The sequence below is a fragment of the Triticum dicoccoides genome, chromosome 4A (genome assembly GCF_002162155.2).
Source record: "Triticum dicoccoides isolate Atlit2015 ecotype Zavitan chromosome 4A, WEW_v2.0, whole genome shotgun sequence".
In the NCBI taxonomy this organism is placed as follows: Eukaryota; Viridiplantae; Streptophyta; class Magnoliopsida; order Poales; family Poaceae; genus Triticum; species Triticum dicoccoides.
Genome location: NC_041386.1, coordinates 103,098,574 through 103,106,278, shown reverse-complemented (window position 1 = coordinate 103,106,278; position 7,705 = coordinate 103,098,574).

Below are 7,705 nucleotides of genomic sequence, written 5' to 3'. Positions count from 1 at the left end.
CTCATCCCCGCCAGCCTCCCCAGGCCTCGTCGACGCTCGTCGTCCCCGCCGGCAACCTCCCCCGATGCCGCCCGGATCAATCTTCGCCGCCGAACAGGACTACCTCGTCGGACTGCCTCCCCGACACCGTCGTCTCCGTCCTCCGCCCCAAGCCCCGTTGCCCCAGACCCTACTCCCCCTATGAGGCCCTCTCCTCCTCTCTCCCTCGCGTGCACGCGCTCACGCACCGGCGCCCCGCGCGCGCCCACTAGGGTCGTGCCCCGCACGCGCCCATCCCGCATCGGCGCCCCTGGCGCCCGCACAGCTCCGTCCCTGCTCCCTCGCCTCCGTCGCCCCCTGTTCCCCCGCAAGTGCGCCTCCCGTCCTCTGAACTTGGCCGCGGCCCCCCTCCCGCGGCGCCCTCCGCCGCGCCGGAGCCCCAGCGGTGGCCGCTGGTTGATCCCGTGCCTACTCCCGTTGTCCACGGGCGAGGCCACCAGACGGGCGCCCGCCCGCACCCGCTCGGGCAGTGCCCGCCGCCCGCACCCGCTAAGCCCCTGGGGCCTATGACAGATGGGCCCCATGCCCATAACGTTTTATAAAAAAAAGAGGAATTAAAAATAAAAATAATAAATAAAAAAATGATTTAATAAAATTAATTATTAATTAATTAATTATCTAATGAATTAATTAAGTTAATCAATCCGGTTTAATTAATTTAATTAACTAGTTAGGTTAATTAAATAGTAATTAAATTAACTAATGTGTAATTAACCTAAACAGAGAATGACAGGTGGGTCCCACTGGACCCACATGTCAGGTTGACCAAGTCAACTCTGTTGACTGCTGACGTCAGCATGACATCATGTTGACGTCATAAATCCATTTTTCGAATTAATTAAATAATTAATTAAATTCCAGAAATTAATAAAATCTTTAGAAAATCATATCTTTTAATCCGTAACTCGGATTAAAATATTTTCAACATGAAAGTTGCTCAGAACGACGAGACGAATTCGGATACGCAGTCTGTTCGTCCGCCACACACCCCTAACCTATCGAACTCGCAACTTTCCCCCTCCGGCTCCTCTGCCCGAAAACGCGAAACACCGGGAATACTTTCCCGGATGTTTCCCCCCTTAACTGGTACCACCTCATACCACGTTAGGGCACACCTAGCACCGCTCATTGTCACGTCACGCATCGTCGTGTTTATGTTTGCATTGTATTCATTGTTTCTTCCCCCTCTTATCTCCGGTAGACTACGAGACCGATGCTGATGCCACCGAGTACGACTACGTCACCGACGACCCCCTCCTTGTCTGAGGAACCAGGCAAGCCCCCCCTTGATCATCAGATATCGCCTATTCTCCTCTATACTGCTTGCATTAGAGTAGTGTAGCATGTTACTGCTTTCAGTTAATCCTATACTACTGCATAGCCTGTCCTTGCTACTATTGTTGTTACCTTTACCTGCTATCCTACTGCTTAGTATAGGATGCTAGTGTTCCATCAGTGGCCCTACACTCTTGTCCGTCTGCCATGCTATACTACTGGGCTGTGATCACTTCGGGAGGTGATCACGGGCATATACTATATACTTTACACTGTTACATTATCTGTGATACTGTTCGGAGATGGGGGCTGAAAGGACAGGTGGCTCCATCCCGGTAGAGGTGGGCCTGGGTTCCCGACGGTCCCCGACTGTTACTTTGTGGCGGAGCGACAGGGCAGGTTGAGACCACCTAGGAGAGAGGTGGGCCTGGCCCTGCTCGGCGTTCGCGGATATTTAACACGCTTAACGAGATCTTGGTATTTGATCTGAGTTGGCTACGAGCCTATACGCACTAACCATCTACGTGGGAGTAGTTATGGGTATCCCGGCGTCGTGGTATCAGCCGAAGCACTTCAGACGTCAGCGACGGAGTGGCGCGCGCCGGATTGGAACGTAAGCCTGCTCTTGTATAAGGGGGCTAGTTCTGCTTCTGGCCGCCCTCGCAACATGCAGGTGTGCTATGGGTGATGGGCCCAGACCCCTGTGCGCTTAGGTTTAGACCGGCGTGCTGGCCTCTCTGTTTTGCCTAGGTGGGGCTGCGACGTGTTGATCTTCCGAGGCCGGGCATGACCCAGGAAAGTGTGTCCGGCCAAATGGGATCAAGCGTGTTGGGTAAGTTGGTGCACCCCTGCAGGTAAGTTAATCTATTCGAATAGCCGTGATCTTCGGTAACAGGACGACTTGGAGTTGTACCTTGACCTTATAACAACTAGAACCGGATACTTAATAAAACACACCCTTCCAAGTTCCACATACAACCCGGTGATCGCTTTTCCACAGGGCGACGAGGGGAGGATCACCGGGTAGGATTATGCTACTGCGATGCTACTGGAGATGCTACCTGGAGATGCTACTTGGAGATGCTACTTGGAGGACTTCAATCTACTCTCTTCTACATGCTGCAAGACGGAGGCTGCCAGAAGCGTAGTGTTCGATAGGACTAGCTACCCCCCCTTTTTATTCTAGCATTATGCAGTTCAGTCCACTGATTTGGCCTTTTACACATATACCCATGCATATGTAGTGTAGTTCCTTGCTTGCGAGTACTTTGGATGAATACTCACGGTTGCTTTTCTCCCTCTTTTCCCCTTTCCCTTCTACCTGGTTGTCGCAATAAGATGCTGGAGTCCAGGAGCCAGACGCCACCATCGACGACGACCCCTACTACACCGGAGGTGCCTACTACTACGTGCAGCCCGCTGACGACGACCAGGAGTAGTTAGGAGGATCCCAGGCAGGAGGCCTGCGCCTCTTTCGGTCTGTATCCCAGTTTGTGCTAGCCTTCTTAAGGCAAACTTGTTTAACTTATGTCTGTTCTCAGATATTGTTGCTTCCGCTGACTCGTCTATGATCGAGCACTTGTATTCGAGCCCTCGAGGCCCCTGGCTTGTATTATGATGCTTGTATGACTTATTTTATTTGTAGAGTTGTGTTGTGATATCTTCCCGTGAGTCCCTGATCTTGATCGTACACATTTGCGTGCATGATTAGTGTACGATTGAATCGGGGGCGTCACAAGTTGGTATCAGAGCCAACTGCCTGTAGGAATCCCCCTTCCACACTCCTTGGTCGAAGTTGAGTCTAGTCATTGCAAAACTTTTATTAACATGGCTGTGCGGCCTATGGGCCCACGTCGCCATTGGGTGGTATTAGGATCTTTTATTCCTCGATCTATACTCTGGGACTCTAATCTCTCCTCTATTCGGGTTAAATGATTTTACTAAAATCTAACTTTAGGTTCTCGAAAACGCTTTCTCCCGGAGAGCCCCTTCAGTCCAAATGATCGCCGACTGCACCAGAAGATTTCGAAGATACTCTCCGATTTTCTCTCGAGACCTTGTGCCCGTTGCTTTTGCAATTCCCTTTCACCGAAATATCCCTATGGATAAATACTTACACCTGTCGTGCTTACTTTTATTTCCAGTCGATCTTGTTATTACAAGATACCCCGAGAATATTTTCTGCCTACTGCCTTGCAGTTCCTTGCCACCTGAATACCCCTACGGATAATTTCTTGCCCTTATCGAGTATCCGTTCATCCCCAGTTGTTCATGTGTTTCACAATGGTCTTCGAAATACTATTCGATCCTCTAAAAATCCTTAGTAGCTTATTGCTCTGCAATACTTGTCTGCTTGCATTATGGATGCTTTCCATATGTCTGGCAATATTCGTTAGTATCCTTAGGCACCGTCACTTTGATCTTATTGATTCAACCTGAGTGCGAATGCACGCAATCATCAGTTGATCCTTTTAAATTATCTTTCCAGCTCAGACGTCATTTTAAACATGAGCTTGTTCTCGACCAATCTATTTGCCGTCAATTGTACCCTTAGGTCTATTGGACTTATCCACCCTTAATCAGAGCATTGCTTCTGATCCCTTGATTTGGAAATGATAATTCCTTTGCATTTGACAATTGAGTTAGTCAGTTGTTTCTATAATCTGATCTCCTTGCATTCTTCTTCCCCTAACTGAGTACCGATGCTCACGTCAGATCCCTTGTGGACCACCAGATCCTTTGTTGGATTTTATCTGACAACGTCCTTCATATTCAATAACCTTGTGAGCCTTTCCTCTAATACATAACGCCTTTGGTAAATTGTATCCTCTGCTTTCTCAACCATGCTCTGCCTTCGAGCTTGAGTTAATTACTTCTAAAGATTCTGGTATATGATTCTAAGATGCCTTGATGGGTTGAACCTATGCCTTCCTTAATATGTGTGGACTTGAAAGTTTTCACGAGTCGTAATCTTCTGGTATTTTGCCAGATAAAATTTCAACACTACAACTTCATTGAACGCGAGAAGTGAATGAAAGGTTGTGCATTGGGGAAGTGGGAGTCGACCTTGAACTTTGTGTTCATGCCCATGGACACGATACACATCTTCTCATCGAAGCTTCTTTTAAAATTAATTATTCCATTGATATAAGATCATCTTATATCTGGGATCTGGCCTTTTTGCAATCGTGGTTACGACCATGTTCTCCTTTAAATACCATTTCTCGTGGAAGTTTAAGCACTTGTCTTCTGTAGAGCAATGCCCCAGTCCAACCTCTACTTCGATCTGTCATCGAGTATTACCCCATGGTATCTCGAGATTATCATGGAACTGCCTAAATTTTTATGAGTTCATCAAGTACTACCTTCTCACTGATTCAAATTTTTCACGGGCTCTGAGTTATTAAAAACTCAAAGACACCGATAACTGAATCGAGTTCGCATTGCGATTCAACAAGTATTTGAACCCATCACTGCTTACAAATTTATTAATCCTTCAAGTCGTTCCTAGCCTGATCGGCTATATCATTATCGAGCTAATTTTAACTGTGCTACCCGGTCCTTCTTCCCGGAGCACAATTTTCGACGATGAACTAACCTTACATCGATCATCATCGTCATATCATTTCGCCTTGAACTACAAGCTTGGTTTCGAGTTTGTGTCGTACCCTTGGTTCCAATAACCTTTCACTTTATCATTACTTTGACTTGATGTCGTCGCCGATTGATTACATCTTCATGAACTCTCGCGACAAATGTGTCGTGAATATCATCAACATTCTGAGCTCTTCCAAGAGGTCTATTGAAATCATGATGAGAAATACCATCCTTGCCCTCGATGATTGGTGTTATCATCGACCACTTTATTGCCTTCCGTTCAACACAAACTGGTTCGTGTTTCGTGTTATACCTTGAGATCCTTACTATCCAACATTTGTTCTTCTTTAGCTTGGAGTATTACCATCTTTTATGACAAGAATGTCATGAGGATTACTCCACCTCTTAAGAATTCTTGGTATAGTGATACTTCTCACCATCACCATTCTTTCTTTGTTCCCGTGTTGATTCTAACCGAGGTACCTACAAGTGAACGGTGTTGTTTGGATTCTGTACTTCTAGCAACCCTATTGCTTGAAGTTAATGGTCAACCGTTCATTCTTAGACTATTGATTATTGAATCACCATTCTATCATTGATCGTGCTACCTAGTCCCATATTTCGGTTGCACCTTTAACCAATGTTTAACTGTGTATGTTTTCCTCAAGCATACATCATTATATCATTTGATCCGACAAGTGTTATCTCCTTATTCGCATAACTGGGGAAATCCACCTTTTTGGAAATCTTGAGGATTTTCGCTAATTCCATCAGCTACCCCCTCATCCTCTCCTTGATTTAATGATGAGCTCTTGTTTAGGAACTTGCTCCCATACCTGACACCAATCAGATCTGAATCTCGGTCAGATATGATGGTTGGAACATATTTCCAAGAGTTATAACACTGGTCTTTATGTGACCCGGTAAGGTGATGTCGTGCCTAGCACACCTGGTCGGAGGCCCTCTTGTTATAGTTCCCCTTTTCAGCAAGGTTACCCACTCTTCCATGGGGAAACTGTAAGACTTATTCTGCAAGTTGTTCCTGATGAATCTTTTGAGTATCCAAAGTCCGACCTTTGCTTGAAGACCATGTCAATGCTATCTCGAAGCATGTCTGTGGTACTCCGTTCATCAACAAGAACATTTGAAGCACAATGCTAAATTCTCTTTATCAATTATCCAAACACCGTTGTATGGGTAACGTCATGAAATTCCTCTCCCTTTTCCTCAATGATTCTCTACTTCTATCCTGTCATGGATATCATGCCCCGCTTGTCCTTGGGAAGGATATACCCCTGAAATATGTGTGTATACACATTTTCCTCCCCATTGTTTTGATTAAACCTGGAAATCACCTTTCCTTTCCATTGGTTTATTTAAACCCTTTCTATGATCTATATGATATAAACAGTAATAATTCCCTACTTGTGCAAACACCTTGGTGTACAACTCGGTCAGTGAGACCCTGTTTCTATTGTTGATGACATTTCGGTAGCCGCCGATGGATGAGAACTTTGCCTCTTGGCCCGCCTCGTTCAACGAGCAGGAAAATGGTTCTCTTCGTCCCTCGCCCTTAGTACCGACATTGTTGCCGACATAATTGATAGGCTACCCTCTGACATGTCTTGTTATCATGACTGTGCAAAATATCACCGCCCTTTCTACTTTTTAACCCACATGGTGGGCCCATAACCCACAGTTCCACAGGATCGAAACCTGACTCTCCTGTACACCCTGTTGTCAAAGTTATTCCTCGCGCTTGACTTTGTAAGTAATCCATGGGCCACCTGCCTAGTGATCTATTCTGGTATCTGATGCAATGCTTGTTCACATTGCTCTAAACCCCTTCAACACTTCATTTCAAGCAACGAACGATGGCCTATGCGATTGAAACTTCTATTTTGCACCTTCTTACTTTGCTATCGATATCTTCTTAAGTTTCAACTCGGGAGATACTTATGCTTCTTCCCCTGAGTTAACTGTCCGATGCTCAATTTTATCAGGATCCGTCCATAGAGTTTTTCCCCTCTTATCCTTTCATAAGTACGGTGAAGATCCTGAAGGAAGGACGACCACTTCATCGTGATGCATTGATGCATAGGAATGAAGACATCAACGCTATGGATCGACCTCTTCGAGATGAGCTACCAAGACTAAGAAAATTCGTTAGAATTTTGTAACCAAACCTTTCCCCCTTAGACCCCCTCTTAAATCTCGGGACAAGATTTCTTATAGTGGAGGAGAATTGTGACGCCCGGATAATTAGACTACAGTAATCCCAAGCTAATGATGCCACGTCACCTCCGTTACTGTTGTTAATCTCCCGATGACTCAATCCTGTTCGAATTCAAATTTTAAAATAAAAACAAACAACAAACGTTTTCAAACAATAAAGCTAAAATGTTCGGGTTGTGCCAAATATTGCATAGGTAATTATGGCGAAGGAACCACACTATTATAAAATGCTTAAAAACTATGAGATGAATAAAACAGTAGCAAAAACTATTATTTAAATACTTTAAATATTAAATAATTACAAAACTATTTTATTTTGGGTTAGCAAATTTATGAGGCGGTGGCATAATTAGTAAACATCAATTTAGGTGCCACTTTGGTATTTTGTTATCAATAGAATAAATAGCAACTAAAAGTAATAAAATAAATAAAAGAAAGAAAATACAAAAGGAGGAAACAAAAGAAAAGGGAAAGAAAAGCAAGCACCCCCCCGGGCCAGCCGACCCAACTGGCCGGCCCATTCGGCCACCGGCCCAACTGGGCCATGGCCCAGTCGGCC